The 20464-nt window shown below is 34.3% G+C and overlaps 1 protein-coding gene across 5 annotated transcripts in view; it reads right to left on the reverse strand.

Annotated features, from left to right (window-relative positions):
• Positions 1 to 19686, reverse strand: part of LOC149786312 (uncharacterized) — a 29338-nt gene extending 9652 nt beyond the window's left edge. The window contains exons 1-4 of one of the 5 annotated variants that reach the window (XM_089976703.1): positions 19566 to 19682; positions 6948 to 7035; positions 3085 to 3143; positions 1538 to 1605 (exon numbers count right to left, since the gene is read on the reverse strand). The gene's annotated coding sequence lies outside the window, so the exon portion shown is untranslated. Of the gene's footprint in view, positions 1 to 1537; positions 1606 to 3084; positions 3144 to 6947; positions 7060 to 19565 lie in introns of those variants that run through there. The other 4 variants (XM_089976705.1, XM_089976704.1, XM_089976700.1 and 1 more) reach the window with 4 other exon arrangements.
• Between the last annotated feature and the right edge of the window lie 778 nt (positions 19687 to 20464).

Consider the following 20464-nt stretch of genomic DNA (forward strand, 5'->3'; position numbering starts at 1 on the left):
ATTAAGACGTTCGAGACTACAAGAGCATCAATACATTCAATATTGGCATTTAATTGGAATACGACTGTGATTTAATGAGAACTTTGTTACATTTGGACTTATATTGCTTTAAGGACTATTTGGGATTTAATTAACAATACTGTAAGTTCTTTTTAAATTTTCACTTTGAATTCTAGGGAAATATCTTATTTGTTGAATTTTACAAAGCTTGCTGGTTTTCCCTCTTTTCTGTTACTTAGTTTAAGACCAAAGAGTCGTAACAGAAAACTGAAGTCTCGTCCAAGTGATACGGATTTCTTTAAAATTTTACAGAAAACTTTGTTTTTTAAATTTAAATTCACTTTGTACGGAAGTTTCAAAGTTACCGGTATTATTTCAGATATCTGAGAAATCTATAGTGAAACAAAAAAGCTTTCACAATGTTATCGAAAGGGGTGAACGTTTTCTTATATAAAAAATCCTACCCAGGAAAGAATATATTTCTTGAAAAAGGATGAATTACTCCAGCCTGCCAGACAGTATGATCTCTCTGAGGCGAAGGCTACTTTTCACTAAAACGTTCTGATAAACTACTGAAGATATCTTATAACTTTTAAGATATACTTTATACTTTATAAGATATCATATATTCAGTTTTAATTAATATGTATTGTGAATTGTAACTTTTAAAGATATAATAAAAATGTATGAGACTTCTGAATTAACCCTATTCATCAGATATCTTATATACTTTACAGTGTTCTTTAAAATGTAGAAGATATCTTAAGAACTTAGGAGATATAAACGTTGTAAGATATCTTGATTTGTTTTTGTTTATAAGAAATTTAACGTAAATAGTACAAGAATGAGCATAACACTTGAATATTTCTTTGAAATGTATACTGCATTTTTCCACTGATATACTCCATCTGCATTGTGATATTCCAGATGCAAAACTATCTGCAAATGGTCTGGCATCTGTTCGAGATAATTGATGGGATCGTCTTAAGCTTGTGAGTGTCTGAGGTAGGGACGACTCAGTTTCTTACATTATTTTGGTATGTCAATTTTACCATTGTAAATTTTTTTAAATGATCTGAAAGGAACAACAGATCAACGAAGACAAGATATCAGGTTATCACAGCAAGAGTATATTTCAACTTATGTACGTGGCGGCGAATGGCACTGCATCATTAGACCCCATCGGTTTAATGACACATTTAGAGTGTTCAGCCTGCGAACGACTGCGCTATGAATATAGGCGTCACTTATAAAAAAAAGGCTGACAGAGTACATGTTTAAATAATCATACCAAACAGATCATATGCATGCCTTTCATCAGGATCAAACATGGAAGTAGCTAGCCAGCAACAAACTGTAACGCGGTGACAGTGTGATAGATAGAGAAAATACATTGAATGTCAACCAATTTTCTATTTTAAACAATCGTAATTATCATAATAATCATCAATAATATTAATAATAATAATAATAATATTATTATTATTATTATTATTATTTTATTATTATTATGCAATGATTTATTTCTAATACTCACGTTTCTTTCTTTTTCCTTTTTAATTCACACTGTAGATTCTCATCACCTGTCATATGATTTCTTTACATCTGCAGAGAAAGGTATATTTCATTTAAGTGGTGAAATACCTTCATATTCCTCAAGATGACTACATAGAAGATAGTCTAAAATAATTTAATTTTTGTATTAGTTATGATGAGCAGTATCACACAGTTGGATTTCCTCTGATACATTTTCATATCTAAAATATTATTTCAAACATCATTTTCAAAGAAATCAATAAGTATACTGACAAATTTAATATAAAGGCAAACTGCCGATGGAATTTATTACTTGCAAGTCTCTTTATATTATGCACTGAAAACCTTGGACTTAAACTGCTGGTAAAACAGATAATACAAAACAATGAAGATGATTAAATCGCAAATGAACACATAATTTATTACGTCAGACAAGCGCAAGAAAAATAATTTGAAACGTCTTCTGGGCATTTTGACTGGACACAGAATATCCGATCTGCTATTTTGAATAACTGACAAAACGTTCGTAAATTTTACGTTTCTAATATAAAAATTAGAATGAAGTATTTCTTAAAGCATACAAATTTCATTTTAATCTAACTTATCAGCTGAAAATGTTTAACATTTAATACACCACAATCACAAAACCATAACAAAATACACCACAATCTCAAAGCTATAACAACAAAAAAAAACGAACATATTTTGAAGTTGCGTAAGAAATATTTTGAATATTCTATAATATTTCCAAAAATAATTAGCTTGACCTCATAGGAACGTTATTCTAGTTTAACGTTCAACATATTTTAAGTTTCGTTCCTGTCAATGTCCTTAAAAATTTCGAGACTTATTCCTATAGTTATTATTTTGGACACATAAAAGCTCTTTCTTTTACGCCTTGTATTCTTGAAAATGCTGACTTCGGTGTGGTTATGAAAATTACGTCAAGCACTATCATAGCGAAAGATCGGTATATTTTCAACAAAATATATATAGAAAAGCATCGGATTTTCGAAAAGCCTAAAGTCTCTGCTATGAGTTTCTTGTTTGGTTAGAAATACATCAAGTAAAATAAATAGTTGTAGACTGGCATAAAAAGTGATTCAGTTAATCTATTTGAAGCAGGAATATACATTCTTCAACATATTGATCAGGGATAACACCAATTTGGGATGCTTTGTGTCTTGTCATTGGTATGCGCAATCTGGTTTCATGACCCATGGAAATCCGTTTTTCGTGCGATATCAGTGCACGGATTGGGTTATCTCCATAGTGAAAATTTGGCTAAGTAAATAAGGCTTAAATCTAGTCACATACACACGTTTTGAAATAAGACCATCTCCCAATTAAGACCACTTGTATGTCATGTGTGTGTGTGAGAGAGAGAGTATGTGAGTAAAACAGTCATTTTGAACAAAATTACGACACAAACGTTTTATTGCTTTTGCATTCGAAGATGCACTTATCCTTAATTCTTTAAAATCTGACATCCAAAACAATCTTTAAAACCTAACCGCTTAAAAAACACACTTTACATCGTGCACTTGCCATATTTTAACGGCCATCCACGCTGCCCTTCAGACATTCGTAACAGCAACGGGAATCAGCTAGACAAAAGAAAGTGTTGAATGAGGCATCTAGTAGTTCCTTTCCTAACAACAACAAGGGTGGGGTCATGCACACATTATACATTAGTAGTAATATATGGCACTTGGGGGACAATAAGGATTAACATTACCATCATCTTGAAATGTGGCACGTGTGAAACAATGTGAATTCAATAATAACAAGTTCATAGGATTAACATTAATGTGGCAACTGATGCACAAACGAAAATTAATATTAGCATTGCACAGCGGGGACTGGGGTGGGGGTGGGGGTTAACACTACCTCTCCAAAAAGTTGTTTTGAAAAATGGCACCATGGGAACAAGAAAATGTAATCTTAAGAATCGTCAGGGGATTTATCAACAGGTGTTACTATTGGGAAAAGGGAAAATTTATGGGGAGAACGTAAAATGTGCTTTAAAAATGTCCGTATGTTTATCATGATGGAACTGTCTGAGGACAGGGGTAATGGTAATGTTGAAAGAGTATCAACTAAATGCACTAAATGCTAAAGGGAAAACAGGATATGTAATGTTAAAACTCTATATACTAACCAACACGCTCTCTGACTGACCACTGCTAACGCATCGACTGACACTCACTCACTACTTCTGACCAAAACACAGATAGGCGAATAATATCTGAAACTTACTAAGGGGAAATGCAAAGTCAAAACAACACCTACACTTGCTAGTCAACGGGTATGAGTGCTTACATATATAAACAAGCTTAACTCAGTCCATAAATTGTCTCTTTGTCCATATAGTATCATCTCATGATATGTATACGAACGCTTTTAACATTACATTTCCCTTTGGCAGCATAGCACCACTATTTTCTTCTTTAAAAAAAGCGTTATGAAGACGTAATATTAAATTTCTCTCCACAGTGCCACGCTAATGTTAATTTTCCCTTATCCATCAAATGCCACGTTAATATTAGACCTATGAACCTTTTAACGTGGAATTCCCATTGTCCAACGAGTGTGCCAATTCGCACTGTCACCTAAGTGCAATTTCGTATAACGTGTAGGTGACACTAATCTCGTTAATATAAAGGTACTAAAAGATGCGCCATTTATCACTTTCTTATTTTTACGTACGCCCAACCTATGTTTAATACTTATACAGATATGAAACGGAAAGTTTTGTCTAGAAACCATATTTCCTCTTTCATTCAGAATCACCTTAACCTGTCGAACTTTTGTTCTTAAGTCGACAGGGTTCTACCATTGAGCAAGTGAAACATTTCCACAAAGTTTGCGTCAGTTCTTTTATCTAGAACAAACATTATTGCGCAGAAATTATTGTTATTCTTTCAGTCATATTGACCTTGACCTTTCCTCATATGTAGTCGAAATCAGTGTTCTTCCTTGCTCCAAATACAAGCAAATATAAAACCCGCAAAATTCAGATGATTTAGGGGTTTATTTTGCGAGACCTTGCGGGACCTAGACATTTGACCTGTGACATTAAACCCCAAAATAAGTTTCTTCCTTACCCTATGAGCAACCAATAATCCAAGCTTCGTAATTTTAGATCGTTGAGTAATCTAGTTATTGCGCGGAAAACATTTCTTATTCATTCAGTTAAATTGATTTTTATCTTCGACAATTCTCAGCTAGAAATCAATAGTTTTTTCTAACGCCAAGTGCAAACAATCTGCAAAGTGACCGTTATATATATATATATATATATATATATATATATATATATATATATATATATATATATATATATATATATATATATATATATATATATATATATATCCAATGCGACAGAGAAATCTAATCTAGCTTTTTTGCTAAACTTACTTTTCTTATCTCAATCTAGTTATCTCAGACCAGTCGACTCAGAACTATTATTAAAAAAAGAAACTCTTGTTCCCCTAGCTGTACCTGACGTTGTTATTCTAAAATCAAACAACAACAAATATATAACAAAAACATAGTAACTTAAGGTCAATCCATCTTTGAGAACACACCATACAAAAATATTTCGAGCAAGGCAAAGATAAACAAACATATGATGTCAAGCTTTTTGGTATTATGCTAGTTCGTTCGACACAGCATGGTCAACTGTATCCTATATGCAGGGATAGCTCAGTACCTTTTCAGACCAGTGTCATTAAATGTAGCTAAAGCTACATAACTAGTTTTAAATACTTCGTGTGAAACAAATTATATACTGTTAGCTACATTTAATGACGCTGACCTGAAAATTGATTGTGCTACAGATAGGATAAAATTCTCAATGCTGTGTGAAATGAACTATGACAGAAAACAATGATCCACGCACACAGACTATAGACCTATACACTTCATAGCCTCCCAACTCTCTCTAACAACTACGGAAAACTTAGTAACAGCCAGAAATGTGTTGTCAAACATGCTTTATTCTAATTTTCTTAAGCATATCCATTGTGCCCCAGTTGAAAAAAAATATACCTTCAATATTTAATGACAAACAATGCACTTACCAGCCAAAAGGAATCATTTATCCGTCAACACATTAATCCATAAGCAAGTTTCACTGTAGCACTTGCCATATTTCCAAGACCAAAAAAATATATTTTCAAAGAATCCAAGAATTTGAAAGTTTCGCACATAGTTATCCGCTAGGGCCCGTATTTGGATGGTCTTTTATAAACGGGGTACTTTTACAATCAATATTAAGGACAACACATGTCACAGCCACTTTCACCTCCTCCACAGAAAATTAGAGTTATATACGATATTGAAACAGATCACTAATTACCCGTGAATAGCCCAAGCATGGACACTCATGCTACATCTAACATTTCGTTATAGTAATAGCCTATACACTACAACATAGGTGTGGGACCAGTATCGTTCCATTATTTACAATTTTGTAAATTCTAAACTGATGAAAATGAAACATTTTCTTGCAATAAATATTAGTTATTTATTATTAATTTCATAACATCCATATATTAAATGTGAAAATACCTCAATACTATGCAACGTTTTAGGTTTTTATATTTTTGCCTCACGTATAAAAACTGTACTTCGGATGACATGGTCACACCACAGTCCTTATTAACATATTTGTATTAAGGCACCGCATGTAAACATTTGCTCGTGAACTATAACTGTACAAGTGAAAAGTTATTTATTACTTTAAAGGAAATTACTGGGTGAGAAAAAGAATATACGTTGGGATTTGCACCGAGACAATGAAATCTCCGTCGCGGGGTTACATTATATATCTCCCCCCTCGGCAAGCGTCGTTGGGAGACGAATAATGTAACCCCTTGACTAGGATTCCCTTGTCTCGGTCCAAACTGAAACGCAGATTATATATATATATATATATATATATATATATATATATATATATATATATATATATATATATATATATATATATATATATTACATCCATGCAACAGAGAACTGTTGCTTTTATGCTATCCTAACTTTTCTTATCTCGATCTGGTTGACTCAGCACTATTGTCGCAGTCATCATATTTACGCGTTTACAACTACATTTTATTAAGTGATGCAATTATTATAGTATTCCGCTTAGCTAGATAGAGTTGTTTTAAAATCAAATAAACACAGACACTTCAGAAATTTATCAAAATACCTTTGAGATGACAAACAGTGAACTTAAAAAAAAGATAAAAACAACGACAGAGATAAGACAAATTAAAATGGAATAAAATCAAGGGAACAGCTGGACTTTGAAACCTAGCTTAGCAAAATTGTAGAGTACATTTTTGGGACGATGGAACGTTCCAACATGTTGCTAAAACAACTAATAATTTGCCAAAACTCACCAAAGCATGAAACTGAACACTTTTCTCTTCTTCTCGATGATTGAGAAACAAATGAAATATCTGTGTCTCAATCCCAGGTAACTTTCTTCTGAGAACACAAGAAAATCAGGACCGGAAAGAAAAAATATGAAAAGGTGACAGAAAGCAGATTTACAGGAGTGGATAAAAATTTGTTGCAACTTCTTTTTTAGAGCATGAAAATGTGAATACCAAATTAAAACATTGGGACATATAAAGCTTCAAGAAGAATAGCTGGACAGAAACAAAGAGACGCCCCATACACGAAGTACAAGCACCTGACTTCGACAAGATTCTTTCTTTCCATTCGTCAGAATGACAAAAGTGAATATGAGCCAACAACACGGAGGTAAAATGGATATATATATATATATATATATATATATATATATATATATATATATATATATATATATATATATATATATATATATAATAGATACAAAAATTGAAAAATCGAAATTTAAAGAATAACGTATGAGCAATAAAATGATGCTTAAAACACTTAAGGTAATTCCGCTGTGTTCAAATGGAATCACTTTGTGAATGAGTTAATGAACGAATTAAATAACTGATTACCCACAACTCGTGATCTAACGAACAAGACTCGGATTCGCAGTGCTTTAAAACTATAAGTACATGTATGTTATAAAATAAAACAAAATCCACTCATAAAGCTATTTAAGGCCGCTCCAACGTAGATAACACGTTATACAAAAAGTGTGTGTGTGTGTGTGTGTGTGTGTGTGTGTGTGTGTGTGTAACTATTTGGTACCCATAGCTACATGACATATTTGTCATTATTTGTGATAGTTATAATGGGAAGTTTTGAATGGTTCCTGAGACGACTCAGATACAATTTCAGCTTGGTTTATGGCCCTTAATTTTACCGAAGAAGAAAGGCCCTAATCTTATGTTACGTGTTTCGGCTCTAATAAACAGAAGCAAAAGAGTGAAAACAACAATCTTTGAAAAAAATTAACAAATAATATATTTCCCGGGGGGGGGGGAAATGTAAAAATGAAAAAGAAAATAAGAACTTACGGTTTTAAGAATCAAATCCAAAAATAATCCAAGAATAATCAACAAATTAAATTTTAGAAGTCCTAGTAATGAAATGTTATAATGAGTTCAAAGTAGAGTCCCGACGAAATATCCAAAATGAAAGTCGATGACGTATACTGTAGTCATTATACCCCTGATGTGATTACAGTTCTTTGGGAACCACGGAAAATAATATTCCGGTGTTTCAGTTCCGAATAAATAAATGTCTTTTTCTAAGAATTCTGTATGAGCACTCAAATATTTCCAGGAAAAAGAATTAATCTTTTAGAATCCAAATAATTTGAATAAAAATTAAAATGTAACTCCAAACTGGTCACAACGTAACACTTTCCAGTGTTCAAGTTAAAAGTCCAAACTAAACTAATTTCTCTATAAACAAAGGTTATACAGTGAAAAATGTTCAAAAAAGATACCCGTATTAGGATCACGTGATCACATTCCAGAACAGTTTAGAAGCTATTTACATGTCTAACGCCACGTATTCTAGTACAACCTCGATTTAACTATTATCATTCACACATTAAGAATGAATTTTTTTTTAAAAAAAAGTTGTTTACTGGATTCTCAATCATGGACAAGAGCTAGGTCAGAAAAAAAGATACAAAGTTCTATTTTTAGGTGCTTTCAACTGAACAGTCAGGTCAAACTAATTTCTGGAAAGTATCAAATTCCTAGTAAATAAAATTACATTACTTTGACATGTAATGAAATTAAAAATAAAAAGATTTTAAACTTACAAACAATTAAATTAAATCAAATATAAATTAAATCAAATTAACATAACACTTCCCCCATAAAGAAAAAGAAAGATTTATATGACGAAGCATTCTATTTATCATAGATTAATGATATATGAGGTTAAAAAACTCTTATAAATTATATAAATTGTCTAGACCAGAGGTAATCATATTCATGAGCCGTTGAAAAGTAATTGGCGGCCCATTCATCCCAAACGGCATTACTTTATATTGATAAAAGTCCATCTGGAGTCACGAATACCGAACTTCCCTTTGCTCTTTCCGTTAGTGGAATTTGCCAAATTCCTTTCAGAAGGTCTCATTCGGTGACATACTTGGCATTTCCGATCTTATCAATACAGTCATCGGTTCTTGGTAATGGAAATGAGGCTGTTTTTCTCACACTATTCACCATTCTATAATCAGTGCACATACGGAAATTTTAATCTGCTTTTGTAATATGTATGCACGGTGAACTCCAGTCCCTTTTATTCGGCTCTATAAAATCATTCTGAAACAAATACTGAATATCTTTTTTCCAAGTATACCTGTTAGATAGGGTTCATCATGTACGGGCCTTGTTTCACAGGTTTGGAATTTAAAATTTCAACGTCATTGACATTTTTTTTTCGTTCTTGTGGGAAGATCTGGAAATAAGTGCTCATATTCAAATAATAACCGTTTAAGTTCATTTCTTTCTTGCTGTTGAAATGTGAACGTTTCTGGTCCAGATCTTTCGTAATATCTGAATTCCGAAGATTTATCACTCCAAGATCAGTAGAATCCGATGATATTCCTTCACTTAGATCTTCACTGAGTGGGACAGGTATAACTAAATTAATCGCACATTTAATCTGGCTGTCTCTTTTAATAAACTCCTTTAGCATGTTTATGTGGCAAAGTTGTTTTTATACACGCCTCCCAGGAGTATTTTTGATGTAATTTAAATAATTTACTTTCCTGTCAACTGTGTAGAGACCATAATACTTGGCCTGAATAAGATTTTGTGGTACTGGCAAGAGAGCCAGGACTCTATCACAGACTGAAAGCTCCTTTCCTTCGAGTTTTTATCATATCTTGACTTCAGTTTTGATTGAGTAGAGTGCAGACCTCACAAGCCTTTGACAACTTATACTTAAACTTGGAAACATAATCAAGAAGATTAATTTAAGTATCTTCATTAGAAAGAAGTTTCTCTTTCAACAACCTCGACGGTCCACGCACCGTGTGTCCAAATACCAATTCCAAGGGACCGAGGTCTAAAAATTCTTGAACACAATCCCTAACAGCAAACAATAGTAAATGAATGCCTGTATACCAATCATTACCCTTAAAAAACAATATGATCAAATCATATTTTTCAAAGTCTGATGAAATCTTTCTAATGCCCCTTGGCCCTCAAGGTGCTAGGCAGAAGATGTGAATTGTTGGATGCCTAATTCGCACGTAACTTGCTAGAAAATTCCAGACATGAAATATGAGCCTTGATCAGACCGGACAGATTTGGGAAGACCAAATTAAGTTTTAAAAAAAAACTTTATCAAAGCTTTTACTATTGTTTTAGATTTAATATTAATCAAAGGAATTACCTCTGGAAACATTGTTGACGCACATATAATGGTCAACAGGTATTGGTTACCCGACTTGGCCTTAGGTAAGGGACCAACACACTCTACCATAATTCGACTAAATGGTTCGTCAAGGGCAGGAATAGATTGTAGATGAGCCTTAGATAAATTCTGATTAGGTTTTCCTACCATTTGACAAGTATGACAAGATCTACAGTATTTAACAACATCACTTTTGATTTTTGGCCAATATAGTGAGTTAAGATCTTATGATAAGTTTTATTGATCCCTAAATGTCCAGCCGAAAGAGTTTCATGGGTGAGTAAGTATTTCCTTCTGTAAGGTTTTGGAACTACAATTTGATAGTTTACTGACCACTAGTCATCAGCAGGTACCTCAGGAGGTCTTCATTTTCTCATACGAATTCCATATTTAATGAAATAACAGACAGGTACTTCAGTGGCTTCAGTTTCACTAATGGCCCTTTGAAACAAACAGGAGATCTCTAGATCATTTTTCTGTTCGACGACAATTGATTGTCGTTTGTCACCATGATTAGAATAAAGAGAATGAGTAGTTAAAAGAGGATCACTGTGATCAATACCTTCTGATTGATCTAAACAAGGAGTGAAAGTGACTTCATCAAAAGCCTGACCAATACATGTGTCAGCTAAAAGAATACTTTCCTTATCAACATCATTCTCAAGAGCTTTCTGTGCCATAGCTCTGGTAACTGCATAAGCTGGGAATAAATCAGGGAATTCTTTTTCAAATGGATCGAATTTCTGATCCAAATAAGGCTTGTCAGCTACAAGTGGATTACCCACAACCTTTTCTCTAGCTAGGTCGTTGCCTAGCAATAAATGAATGCCCTCAATGGGTAAAGCTACACTGTTCAGACTGTCACTGGTCCTAAGACTAAGTCTGATGACAAATTTACACAACGGAGATGAACATTAACAAAGCCGGATTCTAATCTCTGAATAAGAAAACTTATTAGAAGAAGACTTCTCAGATAAAGCAAATTACCTGACAATAAAAGACTCTGAGAAGCTCCTGTGTCCCTTAAAATTTTAATAGGGATAGAATTGGCGAAATCACTCAAAAGTGATACATAGACCTTCGATATGAACGGTGCATAATTATAATAAAATCAGACTGGGGTTTATTAGACCCAACAAATGTATTACTTTCAATACATGACCGTGACAATCACCTCTTAGAAATAAGAGCATTTGGTATAGGTCTGTCCTGATTCTGATGTCTATTTTTCACTTTGAGGCAATCAAAAATAACGTGTGCTTTCTTCTTACAACAGGTACACGTTGGAAGAGACAAGGATTTTTGATGAAGCTGATCTGAAGCTTGATTATTAGAAGTTGTGCCAGTTTTAGATTTAGAAGGGACTGTATTAGGCTGAAATACTTTTCTGCCAGAAGACTAATGAGTGGAAGTCTTATTTACAAAAGGAAATTTATGAGTTAAAGAATACTCATCGGCAGCACGAGCAGAATTTTCCAAGGTTTCGATCTTCTGCTCGTCAAAATAGGTCTTAATGTCACTATGGACACAGTTCTTAATCTCTTCAAGTAATACAAGTTTTCTGAGACTTTCATAATCTTGTTCCATTTTCTTGGCTAAGCACCATCTATCAAATAACTGCTCTTTTTCTCTAGCAAATTCGACACGAATTTGTCCAGCTTCTTTTTCATAGTTTCCGATTTTTTGCCGATAAGCTTCAGGGACTAACTCCTAACCCGTTAAAATGCATTCCTTAACCACATCATAGTCACCACTTTGGTGAACTGACAGTGAACGGTAAATATCACTAGCTTTACCAATAAGTACACATAGTAATAATTGAGTCCAATGCTCCCTTCGCCATTTCAAATTTTCAGCAACTTTTTCAAAATAAGAAAAATATTTCTCTACATCTTTTTCTCTAAAAGGGGGCGCTAACCTAATATTCTTTGCAACATCAAAACGTAAATTTTTATTTGAAGCAGGAATGTGCTGTTCACTTGCAGGCTCCATTTCTTTTATTCTAAATTGATATTTCCTCTCTTTCTCTCTCTCTCTCTCTCTCTCTCTCTCTCTCTCTTCCTTTTGCATTTGTGCTTTTTGTAATTGCGTGTCTTTATTTCTCTCTTTCTTCCAATTGCATTTGTTTTTCGTTCTCTCTTTCCTGTCTCTCTCTCTCTCCTTTTATTCAAACTGTAACTGCATTTGTTTGTCTTTGTCTCTTTCCTGTCTCTCTCTCTTCTTTCTCAAATTCTAACTGCATTTGTCTTTCTGCTAACTGCATTTGTCTTTCTTTCTCTTTTTCTTCTTTATGAAGTTCCAGCTTCCTTAACTCCAATTCCATCTTGCATTTTATTATAATTCCTTTACTTTTATGTCAGAGTCTGATACAGACAGACTGATCGAAACCAAAGTACTTTAATCCAAAAGTTTCTTTTCTACCAAATACTGGACCACAACATTTTTTATTTCCTACTTCGCCAAGGAAGCCTTAACCTCAGAAAGATCATATTTTCTGGCAAGTTGAATTAATTAATTTTCTTTTTAAAGGTCTAATTGGTCCTGGGTAGGACTTGAAAGAAAGATTTCCACTTTTGATGACATTTTAGAGAAAGCTTGCCGATTTTACTAAAGATTCCAAAATTGTAAAAGAATATTTGGAATTATTAAAAGATTAAAAAAACTAGGGGAATTCAAATTTCAAAATACAACGTTTCCTGAAATATTTACTCTAAATTCAAATATCCCTGACGAGCCCCCAGTTTCTTATGTTACGTGTTTAGACTCTAATAAACAGTAGCAAAGTAAAGAGTGATAACAACAAGCTTTGAAAACTTTAACAAATAATTTATTTCCCTGGATAAGAATGTAAAAATGAAAAATAAGAACTTAAGGTTTTAAGAATCAAATCCAAAAATAATCCAAGAATAATCCACGAATTAAATTTTAGAAGTCCTAGTAATGAAATGTTCTAATGAATTCAAGTTAAAGTCCCGACGAAAAATCAAAAATGGAAGGCGATGATGTATACTGTAGTTAGTATAGCGCTGATGTGTTTAAAATTTTTTGGGAACCACAGAAAATAATATTGCGGTGTTTTTCCAAGGTAAAAGCCTAAACTAAACTAATTTCTCTATAAACAAAGGTTATACAGTCAAATAATGCGCAAAATAGATTCCCGTATGAGGGTCACGTGATCACATTCCATAACTTATTTAGTAGCTGTTTACATGTCTAAGGTCACGTATTCCAGTTCAGCCTCGATTTCACGTTATCATTCACACATTAAGAATCAATTTAAAAAAGAAGTTGTTTGCTTGATTCTCAATCAAGGCCAGGAACTAGATCAGAAAAAAGATACAACGTTCTATTTTTTTAGGTGTTTTCAACTGAACAGTCAGGTCAAACTAATTTCTGGAAAATATCAAATTCCTAGTAAACACAATTACATTACTTTGACATGTAATGAAATTAAAAATAAAACGGTTTTAAAACTTACAAACAATTAAATTAAATCAAATATAAATTAAACCAAATATACATAACACTAAAAAGTAAGCAAAGAGATATTACGAAGAAAACGAAAGGAAACAAACCCAAAATTAACGAAGCCGTCAGTGATGATAACATTAATAAATTGTTTGAATCTCTGCTTTTGGCCCCAGAACAAGTTTATTAAACACTTTATGGTTTAACAATGCGTTGAACTATAGGGTACAGAGAAAGGGACTGAAAAACTCAGAAACATCAAGGGAGTAGATATCTCTTTAACGCAAGATTGTGAACTTAAACTAGAATATTTAGAGTTTAACCAAAGACAAACGAAGACGAGTACGGGGGGGGGGATGGTGCGTAAGAAAGAGAAGAAATGTAACACAAGGGATGTATGATAAACCCCTCTCTCAAAATAGGTATCTTGTAACTATATACGAGTGTTACAACAAATGTCCCAATGATTTTTGTGACTCTGACCATCCATTCTACCTTGCCCCTGTAACTCGCGTGAATGCACCTGCGCCAAATGAGCAATGGTTTTTACGAGCAACAGTTGGGGCAAGAATGTTTAATACCCTAATGAAGAAAACGGCTCTGAAAGCAAACATGCCAGATTTTGGCTTCTAAACGCATTACAAACTCGAGCGTGAGAAAATATATATGTCAGAAACTAATATAAAACAATGTCACACACACAAAAGCTATACACATCACTGGCAACACAAATCCTAGTTCTCTCAACAAATACTGAAAACCTTGTAACGACGAGAAATGTATTTTATGTTAGACCTGCTTTCTTATAACTTTGTCAAACATCACGCTTGTGCCCCAATCAAATCAAAGATGTACATGCAATCAGAAATGACAGATCATGTACCGGCCAGTCAGAGGGAATAATATATCATATCTGTTCACACATTATTCCACAAGCAGTTTTTCCTGTAGCATACCCTTGCACTACTAAAATCAGCACCTGCTATATTTCCAGGACAGAAAATAGTTTTCCTAAACAGAACATGAACCTTAATGTCAGCACAACTTTATCAGTTGGGCACTGTGTTCGGAGGGTCTTTTAAACACGGAGGTGATTTTACAATCTTTATCAGCTAAAACACAAATAAGTCACAGTTTCACCTCCTCCAAAGAAAAGGAAAGCCATATACACCATAGTGACACAGATCTATAATTATCCATGCATAATTCCATGTATGTTCAATCGTTCCACATTCTACTCTTCGTTACAATTGTGTATCCACCAGTATCGTATCATTATTTACCACATTACTGTAAAAACAAACTGATGAAAGTTATCCGAGTAAGAATTATTTAGTGTTAATTTCATATAACATCTATTAAATGTCATAACACCTGAAAAATATCCGATGTTTTTATGTCATTTTCTAACGCGTAAAAATAAACTGTATTCGATTACTCGTGTCACGCCACAGCCTTCATTAAACTATTTGTATTAATTTCAAAATAACTGCACGCGTGACTCTTGACCTCTTGCTTCAATGCTTACAATAACAATAGATGTAAATGTTGCTGTTTGAGGATGAGGTGTATAAATGACACACATAGTGGATTCTATAAATATGGTTATTGCGATTTTCAGAAAACATTATTTATAAGACCGAATGACCTTTAGAAAAATATGAAGAAATAATATTAACTGACGAAGACTGTACGTGTTTTATATGCTGAACTATATTGCGAATGGGGTATTTTAGATTTAATGGAAAATATTGGGTTAGAAAAATAATCGATGTTGGGATTTGCCCAAAGATAAGGAAGTTCCAGTCCCCAGTTTACATTAAGTTTCTCCACATAAGGCACTTGTCTCGTGGACAGACAAATACTATAACCCTTGCCTTGGGGATTTCCTTGACTCGATGCAACCTATTCATCTCTCTCTCTCTCTCTCTCTCTCTCTCTCTCTATATATATATATATATATATATATATATATATATACTGCAAACCATGGTATATCTTAATGTTTGGGAGGTAGGGGTGGAATTGCAGCAAATGTTACTGCAGACATTCGCCAATCAACGTAACACTACCCTTTTATGAAACTGATGAATGAAGAAAATTACCAATGAACATTTCTGAGAATTTATCGTGGTCTTCAAAAACTCATAAAAGGTAACCTAATGCTCATTTCTCTATGTCCCATAATGCAGCAAAATAATAGAACTCTCTCTCTCTCTCTCTCTCTCTCTCTCTCTCGTCGCTCAATACAGTAGAGATTTCATACTTTTTGCCAAAAATGCTTTGCTACACCGAACAGACTGTCTCCCTAAACTGGAGCATTTTCACTCTGTGTATCTCAAAATGTTTTAGAGCAAAACAAAATGTCAGCTTCAAAACGTGAATAGTTAAATTAACAGATTAATATTTAGAGTGGGGTGAAAAATGTTACAGTACAAATAATCTTCAGCTTGACAATACTATATTAAATTATGCAATGGCTTGCACTGAATGTCTGTCCTGAATCTGGTGAGACAAAAATATGAAATAATCGGTTAGAATAGACGATTCTTTTTGGTCAAATCAAATGTACCAATTTATAAATCTGGGGTGGGTGGGTTTTTTTGGTGTGTGTGTGTGTGTGTGTGTGTGTGTGTTTTCTACTCTTTTTTCGTTTTTTGATTTTAAGAAACTCATACCGATTGTTACCTCTGTTGAACTAAACCATTGGTTGTGTAATTTGTTGTGTGTGTGTGTGTGTGTGTGTGTGTGTGTGATTTGAATATTTAACGTAGCTTTAACAATTTTTCTGTCATATCGCTACGATGTCTTCAGTGTGGCAGTTTATTGTGATGTCTAGCACTGAGGCATGATGCCGCAGACATGGGGCATGATGTCCCACCCAGTCATTTTATCGGGGCCTGATGTCCCACCCAGTCATATTATCCTGACATCAGGCCGACCAGTCCTAACACTAACCTCTTAATGCTGAACGCCAAGCGAGGTAGCTGCTAGTACCATTTTATAAGTCTTTGGTATGACTCGGCCGTGGTTGGAATCCGCGACCTCCCGCATCCGAGACGGACACTCAAACCACTAGACCATCGGAGCTGTCTTTGTTGTTACTGTCTTTATTGGATAATATTCCACTGTGTGCACTTTGGTCATAATGGCTGAAAAGACTATTCGTGTAGTTAGGTCAATCAGTAAGAATGATGCGATGGACAGTAAACATTAGCCACTACTTCCTTTTAGTAAATAAATATGTTGAAATGAATCATTATCTCTATTATTGTGAAAGAATGTTCAAGTAATTGTCAACATAGCTATCATCAGCCAGTATTTGCAGAACAAAATCGTCATCTAACAACGAAAAAGGCCGGGAATCAGTCATTCTTGGGTTTTCTACGCAGCCTGTGCTGTTAACTCACATTAGTAAAACTTCCTTGATGCAAGGTTCGAACTACGATATAATGCTGTTCCAGGGTACAATGTACTAATCAAATTTAGTTTAACAGCTATCCATGTCTTGTGAATATCAATGCAAATGGCGAGTTCCAGGCTAAATGTTTCCAACGCTGTAGTTGCGTGTCGTCTGTTATTAAAGGCATACAACTTTTATACGTGCAGAATCTGAGAAAATAAACCATCGTCCTGTCCATTTGATGCAAGAATGTCACGGTGGAACGGTGTTCAAGCTTGCTAGGCCTTCTAGTAAGCGGCAACCATATGCAGTGGGTGATTTCAACTTTTCAATAGGCAATTAGCTCTGACCCTACACCAACATAAATGTCCAAATATCAAAAGGTGTGTGTTTGGATAATAATAACAAAAGTAGCTGCTGGATTGTAAGGGGTGTGTTTGTATATAAATCAAAAGGTCGTTGCTGGATTGTAAGGTGTGTGTTTGGATAGTAATCGAAAAGTGGGTGCTGGATAGCATATGTGTGTACTTGATTGAACCTAAACAATTTCATGTGTTTGTTTGTCTTTATTGCTGACAAACTAAAAACCCTTTACCCCTTCCCTTGTGACAGTATTTGAATATAAGGGTATAGTAGTGTTTCTATAAATACTTCCTGCCCATGTGTACTATAGCATGTTTTGTATGTAAGTGTGTCATATTATTCCCTTCGTTTACATCTTACCTCCCTTGTGTGATAGTATGTTTTCATGAAAATACATCTATATGAAGGCCATTATCCTTTTCGTTGGATGGTAGAGATGTGTGTTTGGAGAGTAATTAAGAAGAGGGTGCTGGATTATATATGTGGTGTATTGGATTGTAATAAAAAAAAAAACGTATACTGGATTGTAAAAGTGGTGTGTTGCATTATGATAAAAGTGAGTGCTGGATTGTATAAGTGGTGTGTTTGATTGTAATAAAAAAGTGAGTGTTGGGTAAGACTCAGAAAAGTGTGTGTTGGATAGTATCTAAAAAAGTTAACATTACATTTTCCGTACGACCCCGTATAGTTCTTAGCATAGAAATAGCCTACATTAATCATAAATTTCGATTTTCCTCTGTCACTATAAACAGTTTTCCCCATACACACTTTTGACTGCTAAAACCTTTGCACCTGTAGACACTTTTGACCCCTTAATTCCATTTCCATGTTAAACCTGTCGACCCATTTAACAGAATTTCTTCCGTTAGATTCCATAAACACCGCTGACCCACAAATGCTGTTTCCATGTTAAACCAGGACAAATTTAATATCGGATTTCCATTTTGAGACCATAGTTGCACCCAAATGTTAAACTAAGGGCGCCTATCGCCTTATAGGATGATACAAGTCTATACCATGGCGCCCATGTAAGTCTATGTGCAACAATATCTGAAGCAGAATCATTTGTATTTTTGTGTTCAGCAATTAATTTAAGTATAATCATACTCGGATATCAATACTCGGGTATCAATGACCCACAGAAAAATCCATAGCGGTCAGGATGGAATGAGGGGCCAATGGCGATTGCGTACATACTTTTGTCTTTTCATGCATACATTATATATATATATATATATATATATATATATATATATATATATATATATATATATATATATATATACACACACACACACACACAAAGGGGAATCAATGAAAACCTCACCACATAACCCCATCTCAATCTTACATGTAAGCCTACTGGCTGGTCAGAACACACACACACACACACACACACACACACACGAAGACATGTTATTCTCATAATTAAGCAGTAGTTTTTGATAAATACGAAACAAAATCACCCCCACCCACCCATCCCCTCGTCCGACCCACAGTGGCTGTATTCCAGTTTGAAATATTTCGCTTCAACAGGTGGAAGACGCGCTACATTACAAACCCACTCGCTACTCGCGCACGCAAGAAAGTGATATAATCTACCTGTTAGTTTATACAAATTGGGAGGGGATCAAAATCGAAAAATGGATAGTACAGATACATTAGTAAAGATTTTCCATGAATGTACGATAAGTTTAAAATATATGCAAATCACTCACTACCCTCATTTTTTCCGTAGCGCAAAAGCCAGTGACCCACATTTACACACTGTCCCACGGGCACGTATTGTTCCTTACAATTTAGTTCTCAGTAGTTTGTTAAAATAGTACTGTAAGTAGCAACACGAGTCCTTGTGCATTAGTAACCAACAATGCAGAGTCTACTCTCCATTTCACGCATCAACATGTATGATTGCATAAATGACAATATATCAATGATTTATGATTGTACTTACCGCTATAATTTTAAACATATTCAAATGACAGGCCCAATGAACCGACTATTTTCACAAACTCATACTCCTCGTAGATGAAGGTGCACATAGACCTGCCGTTACGTCATCCAAGTCTTCGTTCAAGCACTGGGCAGAATGATGTACACGAAATAATAATAGCTCGATCTTTGAATCAACTCTCTCTCTCTCTCTCTCTCTCTCTCTCTCTGTGTATGTATGTATGTATGTGTTTGTGTGAGGTTAAAGTAAAATGTATACTTTGAGTCTTGTATCAACATTGGAGAACAGCAATACAATTATATTGTTCTTATTTCCTTTCATGCATCATTTGATGTTAAGACCGTATGTTGATTATTAGTGAAAATCTACAGCATTCAATGTAGGTTACGTCTACGGCATGATTCCCCAGTGCTAGATATCACTATAAACTGACACGCGGCATACATCGTAGCAATGTGACAGGATAATTGTTAAAACAACGTTCAAAATCCAAATCACACACACACACACACACACACACACTTCACATGGTTGATAAATTACAATCTAAGAGTTGCTTTATTATATATGCATATCTAGCACTAGATAGAGTCATCATCTCATAGAGAATTACATCTATTATTGTATTTTAAAAATCCTGAGTCGTTTTCCATAGCTACTGATATAGCCGAAAACTGAATAAATGTATGAAAATTTCGAAATAAAAGAACGCGAAAGTTCTGGAAGCTACAGAACGAGTGACTTGGAAATCGCTTCATCATTCAAATATATTAGCACATTTAATTCATCGTACCTAAGAGAAGATGGTTTTGTTGCAAATTAAAAAATCCCGAGGCAGCTTAACAAGTGGTACTTCAAGCGGTACATCACAAGTAGTTAATAACTAGATCAAGATGAAC

This window comes from Sinohyriopsis cumingii, chromosome 12 (assembly GCF_028554795.1).
Source record: "Sinohyriopsis cumingii isolate HCF-2022 chromosome 12, ASM2855479v2, whole genome shotgun sequence".
In the NCBI taxonomy this organism is placed as follows: Eukaryota; Metazoa; Mollusca; class Bivalvia; order Unionida; family Unionidae; genus Sinohyriopsis; species Sinohyriopsis cumingii.